We start from the raw sequence: 20,056 nt of genomic DNA on the forward strand, positions 1-20,056 counted from the left end.
CAAGGGGCTAACATCTACCAGTCAATTGCACTAGCCATTCGATCCGACTGTATTTCCTCCGTCGTACCAGTGAAAACTACGCTACTAGCCTTGGCAGTCAGACTACATAATCCATTTCCGATCACCATGGTCTCCGTTTACCTTCCATCAGGCGCAACAAGCAATCTAAAAGGGAAACTCAGTGATTTATACAACCAATTATAACGCCCATTTCATATAATGGGAGACTTCAACACGCACCACACTGCTTGGGGAAGCAAAGTGGATAGCAAAAGAGAAAACGATGTAGCTTCCGTAACTGAATCATTTGATGCTACCTTCACTAATGCTCGAGCATCATCAGCCATCGACCTCACTATCACTTCCAGTAACATTACTGGTCTACTTAGCTGGCAAGTGTCTGCAGACACCCACGGCAGCGACCATTATCCCATCCAGATAACCCTCAGCAAACAACCTCCTCCTACCACGCGTCGAAGAAGATGGCTCTATGATCGAGCCAACTGGGAGGACTTCGAAAGTAATTATTTAGACCTTGCGTACCGAGACCACGTTTATTCTCCGGAGGAACTATCCGACATTATCGTCAAAGCATCAGAAAACAGCATTCCCTGGACCAGCGGCACACCTTCCTGCAAGGCCGTTCACTGGTGGTGTCCCGAAGTCCATACAGCTCTCAAAAATAGGCGTAAGGCCCTGCGAAAATTAAAGAAAACTCCACTTAATCACCCAGAAAGGGAAACATACGCCGCAACATTTCGAGAACTCCGCAACGCAAGTAGGAAAGTTATTCGTGAAGCCAAAGACAAAAGTTGGTCTGATTTTCTCGACGGGATCCATCCGGATTCGACTACTGCAGAGTTACGGCGACGTGTAAACGCTTTTAGCGGGAAACGTAGACAGAGCGGCTTCAACATATTGACCACGAATGGCCCACTTGACGACCCCCTGCAAATTGCCAATGAGCTTGGGCAATATTTCGTTGAACTATCCTCGGTTAACGCGTATTGTGAACCTTTCCGTCGGCGTAAAGTAAATCCGCCGGCTTAGATGAAATCGGATACCCCATGTTGCGACATCTTCCTGCTCGAGATAAACGGGCCCTTCTCGATAGCCTAAACCAAATCTGTAAAAGTGGACGCTTCCCAGACTCGTGGAAGCAAGCACTCGTGATACCCATACCGAAAAGAACCACAGGACTACGATCGGTCCAGGACTTTCGTTCCATAAGCCTCCTAAGTTGCATCAGTAAAGTTCGAGGAAGTTTAGGTATTTACATCCAACAGTTTCTAACCAACCGACGATTCAGAGTTGCCATCGGTGGTACGTTTTCCAATTTCTTCTCCGAAGACACCGGAGTTCCCCAGGGCTAAGTTTTATCGGTAACGCTCTTCCTCATTGCAATGAATTCCATTTACCGATATCTGCCAAAAGGGATACATATCTTCGTATATGCCGATGATATCCTATTAGTGGATATCTGGTCTCCACCCTAAACGGGTTCGGCGAAAATTACAAGCCGCAGTTAATGCAATCGGTCGCTGGGCCGAGCAGAACGGATTCAACGTATCGACGAGTAAAATCGAAATTACACATCTCTGTGGAACACATCATCGTGCCACTGACCGACCGGTCACTCTAAATGGTCATATGCTACGCTACCGAAAGGAACCTGTCATACTAGGTGTTTCAATCGACCGTACTGGCACTTTCGGACCACAGTTTCGCAGGGTTAATAATGACTGCAAAAGTCGTCGTAGATTGGTTCGTGCGATAAGTAACCGACACCGCAGGACTAATCGACACACAATCCTTAATATAAGTCAGAGCTTAATAACCAGCAAAATTCTATACGGAATCGAGCTCACAAGCTCTTCCTCCGACTTGCTTGTATGCACGCTTGCCCCGGTATACAACGGATCCATCCGTTCCGCTTCTAGTCTCCTACCCAGCTAACCTACGGATGCTCCGTGCGTCGAATCGGGCCTGCTTCCATTCCCCTGGTTCGTAGCCTCCAGCATCATCAAACGTGCTGTTGCGTTCCACTGGAAACGATTGTTGCTTGTTGAACACTGCCAGGAACGTTTACAATCAGTTCACCGGAGAAGACTTACCAGAAATCGCCAATGTGCCTCGAGTTTTCCGACGAAACTGGTACGATTGAGGTCCAAACATCAACCTTTACTTGACTAAAAAGATCAAGGCTGGAGATTCACCTAGCGTAATTCTTGCGGAGTTCAACAAGCTAGCTAGCAAATACGGCAACCATCTAAAACTGTACACCGACGGATCCAAATTGGACGATCAAGTCGGTTTCGGAGTATATGGTCTTGATATTGACCTCGCCCGCAAACTTCCAGCGAGCTGCTCAGCCGCTATCTTGTTAGCTACTCTCAAGAAGCCCCCTGATATTCCAGTAGTCATCTTTTCTGACTCGCTTTCAGTACTCAATGCACTTGACAAAGGGATATCCCGTCATCCCTTCGTCCAGGCAATCGATGACGCCTTGGATCCTCTAACCACGATATGTTGGATCCCCGGACATAGCGGGATTAACGGCAACACCCAAGCCGACCGGCTGGCATGCCAAGGCCGCAACTGCACAATTTATTTCACAAAAGAGGTCCCAGGAGCCGATATCCACCGATTGATCGATGAAAAAATAATAGAACATTTCGCGAATTACTGGCGAACCACCAGAGGACATTGTCGCAAAATTAAACCAACCATTGGAAAATATGTGTACTCTCCCGCCTTAGAACCGGACACACTAAAATAACCCACGCCCACCTCCTGACCGACGGGGATCCACCGACATGTCATACCTGTCATTCCAGACTCACAGTTGAACAGATACTAATCGGACGCCGCGAACTGGAGGAGCTCCGCCGATCCCATGACGTCGATTCGATTGAGGACGCTCTGTCAAATGACCCAGCCCGAGTGTTACGCCCTTTGGTGAGCACACCTCACTATAAAACGCAGTCGCTCCCTGCGACGTCCGATGGGATCAACATCGATCGACCTTGCACTGAGATGCGAAATACTAACACCAAGAAGCTATAGCAGCGACAGATATTAGCTAGTAGTTCAGAACCGAAGCAAACATTTCTTTAGAAACTGCGGTCGTTTGTTATACATTTCTCACCAAGAAAGAGCGTGGTATAATTTGTGCGCGCAGTGGATTACTTTCAAGGGGAAATTAGTTCTTTTAGTTAAAAAGTCATATTGAATATTTCTTTATCTATTTCTCATACCACATGCGATTTGCAGGTTAATTATCTAATAAGATCATTAACATAACCTACCCAAACTACCAGAATTAAAATTTATCACCATTAAGGATTAGCAGGTAATATTTACATATATATATATATATATATATATATATATATATATATATATATATATATATATATATATATATATATATATATATATATATATATATATATATATATATATATATATATATATATATATATATATATATATATATATATATATATATATATAAGATTGTCGCATAATAAGCCTGATTACCTATATCGATTACCAGTACAGTTCATAAACTCATGATTACCGCAAGGGATCATATTCCGGTCGTTAACAAGAAAATACGGCACTAAACGTAAGTTGAAACTATAATCCTCTCGCATCATATGCTAAATGGTTGCTCATACTAATTGTTCCTATCAATTGCATTTGCAGGGAAAATTTAATTCGACTTAATAAATCGTATTTAAACTCTGGAAACGCCTGTTGCATATTACTGTAACATCTTAAATTTTCCGTTTAACTAAACCGGAATGTCTACCGAAAGCGTAGCAGGTATCGATATCAAATCGAAGCGCGATCCAGGAAAAGCTGGCGCGAAATGCTGTCAATGTGAGAGGTTCGGTCGTAATCGTATGGTGGATTGCGCTGAATGCAAGTTTTTGTACCATTATGAGTGTGCACAAGTGAGCAACGAAGTTCCCGATGGTCCCTGGATCTGCAGCGGATGTGTTAAGAAATCTGTCGAATCCAGCACTACCACATTTCTCCAGATTAAACTGCAGGAGCAGAAAACGAAAATCACAACAAGGCACCACTGGCATCCTCTACACTGGTAAAACTTGGTTCAGTAGGATTGGAATCGGGCTACTCCGAGAGCAACCAACGCATGCAAGTACTGGAACAGACCAATCGCGAACTTTGCGAACAGCTCGACCGAATGCAACGAACGCTCTTTTCAGAATATTCGATCTTCCGTCAACAAACTGCAAGCGTTGCCCAGTACGAATTACCATCAACTCATCCGTCATTACAGAGCAACTTAGGAACTACGAGGAAAACTATGTTGCCTCCATTGAGTATTATCACTGAAAAGACCGAACAATCCTGTCGTAGCGGAAGCGCTGTCTCGGTGTCGTCGAAGGGTTCGTATAGATCAGCTAAACTACGAGTAGGGTTCGTCGCGGTGCGGATGTGGGCGGTAAATGGATTGTCCGCACCGCAAAAAAATAATAAAGCCGCACCGCTTACCGCAACCGCACTTTATTTACCGCACCGCGCGGTAATGCGGTAAATGCGGTAAAATTTTTATATTTGTAAATTTTGTTTTGTAAATTTTTATTTTGTAAAAGTCATTCCGAAGACGTACAATGCCGGTTGGTCAAGTTCCATCATGAAAATAATCCGACTGAAAAGATATTTTCGATTTGTTTTACTCCACCTATAACAGGTGGAGGAAAACAAATCGTCGAACACACTAAGGGCATGTTCAGGAGTGTTTCAGTTATAGATGCATAATTTTGACAGTTCATTATAAAACTGAAAATTTTAAAACTAGAACTTGCTGTCCCCAGCAGCAGTTTTAGCGGGTGTTTTATTCAGTTTAAAATTCATGTCCCGCAATACCTTCAGCGTTACTGCATTCAAATTTATTTACTGAGTACTTTCCATGTATTTAAAACGCAGATCTAAACGTGTTTTGAAATCAGCAACAAATAGAACGGTATCGTATAACAGTTTTAAATTTTAAAACAAAACTGTTCGAAATTATAAAACAAAACGCTCTGCTGGGGATGTGAATGTTTCAGTTCCAGTTCTACTTTGAAACTCCTATACAAAATAAAACGCTCCTGTACATGCCATAAGACAGTTACAGATTGTCAAGTACTCTATTCTCATTCATCAACTAAGATTGCTCCCTTTGAAAGTGTATGAAGTGTAATTTTCCTTAGGGTAGTTCGAAAGTTCTAGCATTTAATGTATTTTCCTCTAATATTTTGCCAATAAGCCAAAGGCAAAAACTTCAATTGCAGTGAACGGGAGTCAAACTATGTGGTATTTGACAAAAAAAGCATTAAACAAGCTACAAAATAGTCTCAACTGAAAAATATTAGGACTTAATTTGGTAGAAAAGTATAGTAAATTTGAATGGAAGTACGCGAAAAGAAGTTATGTAGCATACTTTTTGAGAAAGAGTCCATTAAAATTGACTGTAGAAAAATTCACATTGAATTTACACAGCGATCAAAGAAGATAGAAATACGATGCTGATGAACGAATGATAGAATAATCATCCAAATTTGAACCCCTCCTTATTTTGGACGCTTTCATACATTTGTATCCTTTACTGCCAATTATTGCAAATTCGTTTGGTTTGACGAAGATAATTATATTCTTTGGGTTGTGTTTAAGTCCCAGCATAATTAGTTCATCTCTAATTCCTTTAAATTAGTCAAAATTCGCAATTGAAAAATTGATATCGAAAACGATTCACAATTCCACGATTACCAACAGAAATCGGGAGAAGTGATGCACTTTTAAATTGGATTTAAGAGTACAAATTTATTGTTTTTAAATGATGTAATAATTTTGTCTCTATTTGGATCTTGCATTTTATGTATTTGAAATGGTTAGTTTGTGAATTTTTACTTAGAAGTATCAAATAACTAGTCCAAAATATGTCGTAAAAATAATAGCGTCAAAATATTTCGGGCGCAGCTAGATTTTCTTTTGTAATAGCAGTCTGTTTATCAATTTAGAATGATCAAAATTATCATTTTATCAATTATGTTTTTTGCGGTGCAGTTGCGGTAAAACCGCGCGGTAAAGGCTCTTTCCCGCACCGCATATGCGAGAAAAAGTGTCTCACCGCATTACCGCAACCGCGACGAACCCTAACTACGAGAACTCCAAACAAAAGCTCTGGCAGAGAGACAAGCTATGGAGAAAAAGCAACTGGAGGTGGTTGGTGCTTGAACGTGCACTACTGGATCAAGATACGGATGAAGATACTGAGTTCGAGTCGAGCTCAAACATCCAAAAAATCGACGAATGGCTACGAGAATCTAATAGAGCCGGCTGTTCGGCCATCTATGGGAGCTGTTCATCAATGTCAGCTTCTTTCTCCGAACAGCCTAGATAAGCCGTGTAGTGTCGGTAGTGGTTGTTTCAACCGGCTAAGAATTACACTACGGACTACCTGTTCCGGTGGTAACACCAAACAGGGAACCCCAATTCCATAGTGTCATGCGACCCGTGCTATGGGTAAAATTGTTGAGGGGGTTTAAAATATTCTCAATGGTGAACGGAGCCTGGGAAGAGCCGGGCGAACTCCCCAGTAACTGGCTGTGGTCCACTAGGAGGTTGATAACTCTATTATCTTTCTCCGGACAAAACCAGTCTAGAGGCCGTGTGGCATCCGGCGGGTTGAAGTATGTCAACCAAGAATTGATCCACTGGGTTCCTGTTCCCATGTCGTAGGAGGCGACTGAAAACAGGAGTCCTCAAGTCAAGGTGTTACTCCGTGCCGAGGACTGAATGGCTGGCAGGACTAAAATATGCCAGTCGCGCACGGAGTGTCGTGGGTCTTACCCTTGCTGTGTTATGCGAATCTCTGACACAGCGGACGTTCGTTTCTTCGCAAATCGTGGGATTCAAATGATGTTCATGTCCCTAATACCCATTTCGGGGTTCGCTATATGCGATTATAAGCCAACGTGTTTGGTATCTTCTAGTTGCTGTACAACAAGTGCTGATGATGAAATGTGTAGTGCTGTAATCGAATATGGTTAGAGTAGCACAAATTAATCTTCAGCATAAACGTACAGCAACTATGAATCTATCTCGCCTTGTGCAGGAAGGGAAAGCTTCCATAGCTTTGGTTCAAGAACCGTATTTCCATAAAGGAAACTTCTATGTTGGAAAGCTACTTAACCCCGTCTTCGTAGCTTTCAACAAAAATGGCATGACAAATCCACGTGAAATGCCTCGTGCATATATACTTGCGAATAGTGCAATTGACGCTTGTCTTATATCGGACCTCACAACTCGTGATATTTGTACTGTCATGGTAAATATGACTGTTGACAACATAAACAAGAAATACGTCTATTGTTCGGCATATTTGCCGCATAATGAACCATCACATTCTGATGATTTCAAAAGGGTTGTATCATACTGTGGCAGAAATGGGTTTCCTCTCATAATCGGCAGTGATGCAAATTCCCACCACATAATTTGGGGCAGCTCTGATATCAATTTGAGAGGCACCGAATTGATGGAATACTAGTAGTACAAATCTGCATATTCATAATGCAGGAAACCGCCCAACTTTTGCACGACCTGGCAGAGAAGAGGTGTTAGATGTAACTCTCTGCTCTGACAGTATTACGCATGAGTTGACAAACTGGCTCGTACCAAACGAGCTCGAACCGTCGTTATCTGATCATAAGTACATCGTCTTTGATCATTTAAACGTCTCGCTAGATATCGTCACCTATCGTAATCCCAAATCTACGAACTGGGACCTCTACGAAGAGGGCTTGGCGACTAGGTTTCATGGGTATCTTCCGACGATTGAATCTCCAAGTGATTTGGATGAGGTCGTGGATAAAACAAGCTCACTCATAGTAGCAGCATACCAAGAGACTTGTCCGCTTCGAGTTATGCGTGCTTCTAGAGGAACACCTTGGTGGAATACCGAACTTATTCGACTCAAAAAGTTATGTAGGAGAGCTTGGAATCACAGACGCAGGGACGCAGGGACGTGCCCTTCGATCCTCTGAGCGAAGTGGTTGGAAAAGCCTCTGCACAAATGTCTCAAGTCTCAACGAGACTAGTAGATTAAATAAGTTACTTTCGAAATCGAAAGATTTTCATGTCAGTTCCATTAGAACTGCTAATGGTGAATACTCATCTGACGAAGATGTAGTACTCAACTGTCTTTTTGACACACACTTTCCAGGTTGTACGGAGCCATCACTGACGACTGCCCCTGAGTTCTTTTCAGGCAGTTCTGATTCTTGGGCATTTGCTCGTAGAATTGTGACAACCGAATCGATCAAATGGGCGATTGAAAGTTTTGCTCCGTATAAGTCTGCGGGAAAGGACGGAATTATTCCAGTTCTACTACAAAAAGGATATGAACACTTCAAGCATATTTTGAAAAAGGTTCTTACTTGCAGTCTTGCAACAGGATACATTCCATTAGCGTGGCGGGAAATAACTGTCAAATTCATTCCCAAAGGTGGCCGCGTCACTTATGAGGAGACAAAGAGCTTTAGACCGATCAGTCTGACCTCCTTCCTTCTCAAATCAGTGGAACGTTTAATCGACCACTACATTCGGGATGGTAGCTTGGGCGAGCACCCGCTGCATGCAATGCAACATGCATATCAGCGGGGGAAGTCTACTACCACCCTGTTACACAATGTTGTCTACAACATTGAAAAAGCTTTTTCACAAAAGCAATCAAGTTTAGGAGTTTTTCTCGATATTGAAGGCGCTTTTGACAACGTGTCTTTCGAATCCATTTTGGAAGCAGCACGAGATCATGGAGTACCTTCATATATCACGAACTGGATACACGCAATGCTTAGCAACCGACGTCTTTGCTCATCGTTAAGAAAAGTAGAGATGAGGAAACTGAGTGTCTGCGGATGTCCTCAAGGTGGTGTGCTGTCACCACTTCTATGGAACCTTGTCGCCGATAGCTTGTTGAGAAAACTAAATGAGCTTGGGTTTCCGACGTATGGTTTCGCCGATAATTATCATATAATGATCACCGGTATTTGCATTAACACACTTTTTGATTTGATGCAACAAGCCTTATGTGTTGTTGAGCGGTGGTGTCTTCATGTTGGACTATCAGTTAATCCAAATAAAACCTCAATGGTGCTATTCACGCAACGAAGGATTACAACCGGAGCTCGTCCATTGCAGTTTTTTGACTCTGAAATTATTGTCGAAGATCAAGTTAAGTACGTTGGGGTAATTCTCGACTCAAAACTTAATTGGACAGCTCACATCGATTTCAGGATCAAGAAAGCTTGCATGGCCTTTGGCCAATGTAGACGGGCTTTCGGCAAATCTTGGGGACTCAAACCCAAGTACATTCAGTGGATCTACACAACAATTGTTAGACCAATACTGGCATACGGGTGCCTTGTTTGGTGGCAGAAGGGAGAAGTCATGACAATCCAATCAAAGTTAAACCATCTTCAGAGGATGGTCTTGATGGCGATGACTAGTGCGTTCTCGACAACGCCTACTGCTGCTCTCGAGGCACTCTTGAACATAAAACCACTACATGTGTTTATGAAACAAGAAGCACTTTCTTGTGCATACCGTCTTAAGGTTACTGGGCTCTGGAACAGTAACCCAATAGATCGTGTAACTAGCCACACAAGACTGTGGCCCCAAATGGTTACTTGGGATGAGTATACACTTGCTCCCAGTGACCTTACACTCACATGTAGTTTTCCTTCTAAAACTTTCAATGTGAGAATTCCTCTTCGTGAGGAATGGCTGTCTGGCTGGATGGAGCGACAACTTGAAGAATACGTAGTTTGTTATACAGACGGTTCTTTGTTGGAGGGCCGAGCCGGTGCTGGTGTCTATTGTCATGAAATGACATTAAACCAATCTCATTCGCTTGGTAGATACTGTACCGTATTCCAAGCAGAAATCTTTGCGATTCTATGTGGCGTACAATCCGCACTTCAACGGGGAATTTGCGGTAAAAGAATCTATTTTTGCTCTGACAGTCAGGCTGCCCTGAAAGCACTTAGTTCGGCAGATTCGAGATCGAAATTAGTAATCGCATGTCGAACTCAAATCGAAGAACTTATCATTTCAAATGCTATCTACCTTCTATGGGTACCCGGTCATTCCGGTATTACTGGAAATGAATGGGCGGACGAATTGGCTAGAGCTGGCGCTGCGACTGATTTCGTTGGTCCAGAACCAGTTCTACCACTGTCAATAAGTTGGATAAAGCACAAGATTCGCTCTTGGGCTGCATTCGAACATGCCAACCATTGGCGTAGCTTGCAAACTTGCGTTCAAACAAAGGCTTTTCTGCCGGATGTGAATCCGAAAATGTCAAGAAATTTGTTGCATTTTTCCAAGCACAACTGCAGTATTCTGGTCAGGGCACTGACTGGACATTGCAAACTCAATTATCACATGGCTACTATTCAGCGCGCTGAGTATTATTCATGTGATCTTTGTGAATCCGATTACGGAACATCATATCATTTGATATGCAATTGCCCTGTATTAATGCAATTGCGCATCCGGATTTTTGGTTCTCCATACATAGATGAACCTATGTACAGAGAGCTGAAATTTAAGGATATGCTTTTGTTCCTAACCCAGTGTGGTAAAGAGCTATAGTTTTTTAGCCGTATTTGAATGACAATATCCCCTCGAGGGTGTTGATATATCCGCTCACTGTTTGAGTAGAGGTTCTAAATCCCTCCGGGGGTTGGAAGTTTTATTCCTGCTGTTGTAGCACCTGCAGATCGTTTAGCATCACTCCGGGGGTGCAGAATGCTCTGTTTTAATTGTTCTGTGTCGTTGTTTTCCTTACCCCTAACCTTACCACTTCCCCAATCCTTCCCATCAGGAAAATGATGAAAAGACGATTCTTGGCAAGGCACAAATCTCCGATCAACATGGGGAACGTGCCATTTGAGCCAGACGCTACTGATTCCTGATGCGGTAAAACCGCGCGGTAAAAGCTCTTTCCCGCACCGCATCTGCGGGAAAAAGTGTCTCACTGCACCGCAGATTTTGCGGTGCGGGTGCGGTAAATACCGCGCGGTTGCGGTAATTACCGCAACCGCGACGAACCCTAACTACGAGAACTCCAAACAAAAGCTCTGGTAGAGAGACAAGCTATGGAGAAAAAGCAACAGGAGGAGAGGTCGGTGCTTGAACGTGCGCTACTGGATCAAGATACGGATGAAGATACTGAGTTCGAGTCGAGCTCGAACATCCAAAAAATCGACGAATGGCTACGAGAATCTAATAGAGCTAGGCATAACCTTCCTCCAATCAACGAAACTGGATTGCCTGCCTACACATTTCAACCAGATTTTACACCTACTCAAAATCGGGTGAAGCAACAATCACGCACATTACCACCCTATCACCATGGCAATGCGTTGCTGAACAAAAATCATTTGGCAGCGCGGCACACGGTGAAGGACCTCCCACGATTCGGAGGTGACCCAGAGGATTGGCCAAGGTTTATAGTGGCATATGAATGCACGACAAGGTTGTGTGGGTTTGAAAACGACGAACTTTTGGATCGTTTAGAACGTAGCCTGTATGATCGTGGCCTCAGTGCAGTCAAGGGTCTGCTGTTGCACCCTAAAAACGTCCCGGTGATTATCGGTAGATTAAAAATATTGTTTGGTAACCCCGAGATCATCGTAAAAACAATGGTAAAGCTGACAGGATGGACACAATCATCGATTTCGGAGTGGCAGTACATACATACAAGTTGTCACCATACCTCGACGATTTAGGCATACTACGGATGCGTGTAAGGACAGAAGCTTGCGAATATGCCAAACCGGACGCCTGCTGTCCGATTATACTTTCCCGGAGCCATCACGTAACGCAGCTTATAGTGCGATCGATGCACTGGCGCTATCACCACCTCAACCATGAGACAGTTGTGAACGAGCTTCGACAAAAGTACAGGATCCCGAAGCTCGCCGCGTATGTTACAAAGTACGAAAGTCGTGTCAAACCTGCAAAAATCGTCTTGCTCGTCCTGTTGCTCCACTTATGGCTGATTTACCACCCGTAAGACTAGCCGCGTTCACCTGACCATTTTCATACACTGGCGTGGATTATTTTGGCCCGATGTCTGTGACTGTTAATCGTCATGTAGAAAAGCGTTGGGGAGTAATGCTCACCTGTATGGTGACACGAGCTGTGCACATCGAGATTGCACATTCGCTCAACACCGATTCCTGTATACTAGCACTTCGCAACTTTATGTCACTGAGTGGAACACCACTTGAGCTATTTAGTGACAAGGGAACGAACTTCGTTAGTGCAGACCGCGAGCTAAAGGCGGCATACCAGAACATCGACCAAAACCAACTGATCAGGAAATTCACTAATTCAATACCAAATGGTCATTCAACCCTCCAGGATCCCCGCACATGGGTGGTAGTTGGGAAAGGATGGTACAGTCCGTAAAGAAGATACTCAATCAGATCAAACTTCCGCGCAACCCGACCGATGAGGTTCTTCGAAACACGCTACTAGAGATCGCCAATGTTATTAACTCACGACCTTTAACATATATTCCGGTCGACGACGAGTGCTCCCATGCCTTAACACCCAATCATTTTTTGCTCAATTCTTCGAGCGGATGTAAACCACTTACGCTATTCGATGACATCCCCGCTGCGCTTAGAAAAAAACTGGAAGGCGTCACAAATCTATGCTAATATATTTTGGAGACGGTGGGTCAAAGAATACTTGCCCACCATCAGTCGCCGTTCGAAGTGGCATCAACCCGTAAAACCCATCCAAGTTGGTGGCGTCGTTGTGATTGTTGACCCAGCACTAAGGCGCAACTGCTGGCCAATGGGACGAGTGGTGGAAACCAACATTAACAACAAGGATGGACAAGTTCGGAGCGCTGTCGTGCGAGCCAACGAGCGATACTACGAACGACCTGTTACGAAGCTGGCGGTTCTAGATGTAGGAGTCAACGAAAGTAAGCTGGACAACGATTCCAGCGTACTGGGGGGAGTGTTACGCCCTTTGGTGAGCACACCTCACTATAAAACGCAGCCGCTCCCTGCGACGTTCCATGGGATCAACATCGATCGACCTTGCACTGAGATGCGAAATACTAACACCAAGAAGCTATAGCAGCGACAGATATTAGCTAGTAGTTCAGAACCGAAGCAAACATTTCTTTCGAAACTGCTAGGAGCGATAGAACCCAATTCCCTTTGAAGTCAGGTCGTTTGTTATACATATTTCACTTAGAAAGAGCGTGGTATAATTTGTGCGCGCAGTGGATTACTTTCAAGGTGAAATTAGTTCTTTTAGTTAAAAAACTGAATATTTCTTTATCTATTTCTCATAGCACATGCGATTTGCAGGTTAATTATCTAATAAGATCACACAAACTGTCGGAATTAAAATTTATCGCCATTAAAGATTAGAAGGTAATATATATATATATATATATATATATATATATATATATATATATATATATATATATATATATATATATATATATATATATATATATATATATATATATATATATATATATATATATATATATATATATATATATATATATATATATATATATATATATATATATATATATATATATATATATATATATATATATATATATATATATATATATATATATATATATATATAAGTTACCGAACAGCCCACGCCACCATCAAGAAGCACTATCAGCAGTAGCCAACGTGCCATACCGGCACCTATGGCAGCAACCGACATCGGTGTCAGCAGTAATCGTCGTGCCCAGCCCGCAGACAGGATTCATCAGGTTACAACGAGTCGCGCAACCACGCGACACATTCCCACCAACAAAATTAGCTGACGAGGACAGTTTGTGAAGCACATAGGTTACCATAAGAAAGTAAACGAATAAACAAGTCATTCGGACTTCTACCCTCATAAGAGTAAGTTTGTTTTTTTAAAAACCTCAACGCTGAGGTGTAGTTGATTACTGGCGCAGTCGGTAGGATGCGTCAGAGGTAAAAGTTAAATTTGTAATTAAACTCTTGAGAGGGAGAAGTCTTCGGCGGGCAACATTACTGTTCATCCACACAGAAGTACATCATCCTATTTGACCAGGAGACGATTACGAATTAGCAAAAACCCAGGCGCATCCTAGAGGACCGGCATCTCATTCGCGGAAGCATTACTGGTGGCTGACCAGGAATTTGAGGTGAGTGCCCCAAAATTCTCTTTTATTTAACCCTTAGTATAAGATAACAAGTGAAGTGTGAAAAGAGTGCAGTGATAAGTGTGAAATGAGACACGCGATTTCTTTTTAATTTTCATGAAACGTGTGCTACGATCCCAAAAGAATATGTCTGACGAGCAGGTACAAGATTTGCAGCAGCAAATCAGAAATCTAAACAGAGTTTTACAAGATCGCGATGAACAAATCGCTAACTTACAAGATCGCCACGAAAATGAGAACTCCGGTTCAATCCTGTCGACACAGATAGACGAAGAGTGTCAGAAAGGTAAAATATCGGCCCTCATTAAAAATTTGCCAACATTTTCGGGAAATCCGAAGCAGATAAACCATTGGATCACGTATGCTGATCGTGTAATCAAAATATATAGTCATATGATGGGCACGGAAATTTATGACCTGTGGCTCATGGAGGTGCGAAACAAAATTATAGGAGAGGCTGGAGATTTATTGGTCTCCAGTGGCACTCCGCTAGATTGGGAAAAAATTAAAGAACAATTGAAAATTATATACGGCGATAAGAGAGAATTGTCTACGCTGTTGCAAAAATTGTTTTCATTGAAACAAAATAGAAATACCATCAGAAATTTTTACACGATAATCAGTGATTGCCATACTGGAATTTCAACACATATTCAAATGGATACTCAATGGCAGCATCCTGCCGAATTAGTGAAATTTGTAGAAAAGCTATGCCTCGAAAAATTTATCGATGGCCTAGACGAACCATATTCATCGCACGTAGGGTTACTACAACCTATTAATTTAGGGCAAGCATATCAGTATGCTAACGATAAAGCGAATAAAATAGCTAGAAGAAATGGTGAATACGACATCAAACAGAATGGTCCCAGAACCTATCAAAACAATCCTTTGCCTAGACAAAACCCGAATGTTAGCACATTTCCTCACTCAAACTTCCAATCATCATCTGGTGCAAACAGACCTATAAATAATTTTTCGAATTATCATCCAGCGGCAAGTCACACTCGACCCGTAAACACTTATTCAAATTTCCAGCCAGGGGCAAGTCATATCAAAACTGAACCCGCACCGTTTAACAAATCCAATCAAACTAGATACACCCAGAAACCAATTCAAGAACTATCGAATCAAGAAGTTGAAACTAATGAATACGAGTATGAACCCACATATTACTCAGAAACGGAGGAAAGGCAACATACAAACCCTCCGGAAGCATACATTGAAGAGGAGACCGGTAATGAGATAAATTTTCATACGGCCCTGAGTACACTGAATCTAAGATGAAAGCGGATTTCGTCCCTTTCATCGTAGTAGAGAGTCAAAATGGTCCTCTGAAATTTTTAATTGATGCAGGCGCTAATAAGTCCTTCATTAGTCCGCGCCATATAAATCTAGGTAATGTTTACGAAACCGCGACACCCATGAAGGTAAATAACGTCAGTGGCAGATTTGAAATAAATTACTATATGGAATTGAATCCTTTCTACGGAAATAATGGTTCAAAAAACTTAATATTCCTAATATACGAATTCCACGATTATTTTGATGAATTAATAGGATACGAATCCTTGAGTCTGTTAAACGCAGCTATTTCTACAAATTCAAATGTACTGCATTTGCCTTTTGCTGACATAATCATGCAAAAGAAATTCCCTGAAACATCAAAATTTCAACTTTATTCGAACGAGACAAAAGTGATCGAATTGCCGTTGTGTCAAAAAGACGGAGAATTTCTCGTTTCAAAGGACGTATTTATCGATGATAAAGCTTTTATTCATGCTGGCTTTTATAAAGCTGAAAACTTTTCGGCCCAAGTATTAATTACTAATACGAAAAATACTTATATCGAGTTAGAAATTCCGAAAGGAGATATTGAAGCTAATAATTTTGAAACTGGCTATCCTTCAAAATCAGCTCCAGGCACAAGTGCACAAACCGATTTAATAGACCAATTACGCCTTGATCACCTTAATAAAGAAGAACGTACTGGTCTTGTTAATCTAATTTCTGAATACCAATCGATTTTCCATTTAAAATCAGAAAAACTGACCTTTACAAACGTCGTAAAACACAGAATAGATACAAAGGATGATATTCCGATGTATACCAGGAGTTATAGATACCCGTACTGTCTCAAGGAAGAAGCTCAAAAACAAATCAGAGATCTTCTTCAACAAGGAATTATAATACCCTCGAATTCTCCCTGGTCCTCACCTATCTGGGTAGTACCCAAGAAGATAGATGCATCAGGACAGAAGAAATGGAGGCTTGTCATCGACTATCGAAAGCTCAATGAAAAGACGGTCGATGACAAATACCCAATCCCTAACATTACCGAAGTACTAGACAAACTCGGTAGATGCAATTATTTTACCACACTTGATTTAGCCTCGGGTTTTCACCAAATAGAAGTAAACCCACGGGATATCTCTAAAACTGCCTTTACGGTAGAACACGGAAAATGAGTTTGTGAAAATGCCCTTTGGGTTAAAGAACGCTCCATCCACATTTCAAAGAGTGATGGATAACGTTCTACGAGATTTAATTGGAAAGGTATGTTTGGTGTATATGGATGACATCATCATATACTCCACATCACTACAGGAACATTTAATAAATTTACGAAAGGTATTCGACGCCTTGCGTAAATACAATCTGAAGGTCCAATTAGACAAATCAGAGTTTTTGTGCAAAGAAGTAGCTTTTTTGGGTCACGTAGTGACATCGGAGGGAGTGAAACCCAATCCGGACAAGGTAATCGCTATCAAAAACTGGCCAATCCCTAAAACGGAAACAGAACTAAGAGGTTTCCTTGGTACACTAGGCTATTACCGTCGTTTTATCAAGGACTTTGCGAAAATTGTAAAACCGCTCACAAAACCACTAAGGAAGGGAGAGAAGGTTGAACATACAGATGAATTCATAAAAACGTTCAATAAATGCAAAATTTTATTGACTAGTAGTCACGTTTTACAATATCCGGATTTTTCTAAGCCGTTTATTCTAACAACAGATGCAAGTAACTTTGCGGTAGGAGCTGTCCTTTCACAAGGACCAATAGGACAGGATCGACCTGTCGCGTTTGCTTCAAGAACTCTTACGAAAACTAAAGAAAAATATTCAGTGATCGAAAAAGAATTATTGGCGATCACATGGGGATGCAAATACTTCCGGCCGTATTTATATGGCAAGAAGTTTACACTTTTCACGGATCATAAACCATTGACATATATGTTCAGCCTTAAGGATCCAAACGATAAGATGCTAAGATGGAGACTTCGACTCCAAGAATTTGAATATGACGTTAAATATCGTCCAGGCAGACAGAATATAGTACCCGACGGCTTATCTAGGATTAGAAAAGAAGAACTGAATGCCAACAGTACCTCTACAGTATCTAGTAGTCAAACAACATGTAGCAACCAAGGAACAAATGGTAGCGAAGTTGATTCTTCGGACATTGAAACATGTCACTCTGCAGAATCCGATGCGAGTGGATTAATACCAATGACAGAATTGCCTATAAATTTCTTTAGCAATCAAATTATTTTAAAGAAAGGAGAGTCCGATTCCAATGAGTATGAAGAAGTCTTTCCGAAAATTCACAGAAGAACCTTAACCCGCACAGAGTTTACTGTACCACGAGTTCTTAATATTTTCAAAGAATACATGAGTCCAAGTAAAGTTAATTGTATAATGTGTGATGAATCACTCATTAATACATTACAAATAGTATATCGCAATTATTTCAGTAGATCAAAAACTTTTAAAATAAAAATAAGTCAAAAGATCCTTATTGACTTACGCAATGAGGAAGAACAAAATGAAATAATTGCAAAGACACATGAACGCGCACATCGTGGCTGTCAGGAAAACCAGGCACAAATAATAAAAATATACTATTTACCAGGCATGAAGCGCCAAATTCAACGCTTCGTAAACTTGTGTGAAACATGTTTGGAAAATAAATACGAAAGAAACCCTTACCTCATAACTCTTCATAAACCTGAAATTCCTAACAAACCCTTTGGAACTGTTCACCTTGATATTTTTATCTCACAACCCAACCTATTCTTAACCGCAGTCGATAATTTTTCACGTTTTGGAATAATGGTCCACATAAAGTCCAGATCAATACCAGACATAAGAGCAGGTTTAGTAAAATTAGTTACTACCTTCCCAACCCCAAACAAAATTATTTGTGACAATGAACCCGCTCTTAGGTCTATCGAAATCAGATCCCTTTTTCAAAGACTGAACATAGAAGTCCAATACACTCCTTCAAATCATAGTGAAACAAATGGCATTGTAGAAAGATTCCACTCCACGCTAAGTGAAATCTTTTGATGCATCAAAGATCAATATGATGATCTTAATCAAAAATAAATCTTCAAAATTGCTTTGGGACTATACAACAAGACCATACACACGGCTCACAAACACAGACCATGCGAAGTACTTTTTGGCCATAGAGAAGAGGACGACCAACCTCTTGACCTTACCAAATTATTCGAAAATGGACAAGACATAGTCGACGAGGTTACCTTGCAGCTAAATAAAACAGCCCAAAGAAATACCGATTACCATAATAGAACTAGAGAAGAGGCACCAAATTTTGCGGAAAATGAAGAGGTATTTAACACAATTCAAGGAATCAAGAAGAAGACCAAACCCAAATTCAAAAAAATTAAGGTCAAGGTAAATAGATTTAAAACAATTATAGATTCCAGAGATATAAAGTGCCATAAAACGAAATTAAAACGCAGAAGAAAACGCTAACACAAATTTTATTTCCACAGTAATGACACCCACACTACTCATAATACCAATGACGAGTTTGGCAGTGACAAACACGGTTGGACAGAAACGAATCCAAATTTACGACCTTACGAACAACCCCGGACTGGTGTCGTTGCAACTTGGAGCTGGGCGAATAAAAACAGGATCACACAAAATTTTCCACGTAATAGATATTGCACATTTAGATCCAACACTCTCTAAAATCAGAGCGATTGTGAATGGCCTTAGTACATTTAACGTAGGAGACACCGTAGCTTTAATTAATAAAAAATTAGATATGATTCAAAAAACCTACAAACACCTCTCACCCATCACTAGAAATAAAAGAGGCTTGTTCAATGGTATTGGAAGTATGATCAAAATCATTACAGGGAATTTAGATAACCAAGATCTCGCAAAAATAGACAGTCAGTTAAATAATCTGCTAGAACAAAACAAAGCTCTGGTTACGGAAAATAACGAACAAGTGAACATAAATCATAAAGTTCAGGACAGGTTGAATAGGATCATTAACGCCATAAATAATCAACAAGATGTCATTAAAAGTAATCTCATTCGATACAGACAGGACATCCTAAACGGAAGAAACATTACAGACGAAATAAGAATTCTTAAAGAAATGTTCAATCTTCATCTCAACGCAGATCTCTTAGCAAGTCATGTGAACAATATTTTCGAAGCTATACAAATGTCTAAAGTAAAAACTATTTCCAAAGATATCTTAACCACAGAAGAGCTCAATGAGGCTGCTAAAATATTACAAAATGAAAATGTTATTATCGACAGTTTTGATCAAGTTATAGAGTATCTAGATATTATTGTAGTCCACAAACATTCAAAAATTATATTCATTGTACTGATACCGCAATTAAAGAGAGACATCTTCGAGCATCAACTACTAGAACCAATGGCAAAAAACGGAAAGCTGCTAAATCTACATTCTTCGGAAGCATTAAACAATCGGAATTCGACATATCTAAT

General features: G+C 41.1%; 1 protein-coding gene across 1 annotated transcript in view; it reads right to left on the reverse strand.

Moving 5' to 3' along the window:
- LOC131683153 (uncharacterized) overlaps positions 1-20,056 on the reverse strand; it is a 529,082-nt gene that overhangs the window by 304,201 nt on the left and 204,825 nt on the right. The window lies entirely within an intron of this gene.

This window comes from Topomyia yanbarensis, chromosome 2, assembly GCF_030247195.1.
Source record: "Topomyia yanbarensis strain Yona2022 chromosome 2, ASM3024719v1, whole genome shotgun sequence".
Classification (NCBI taxonomy): Eukaryota; Metazoa; Arthropoda; class Insecta; order Diptera; family Culicidae; genus Topomyia; species Topomyia yanbarensis.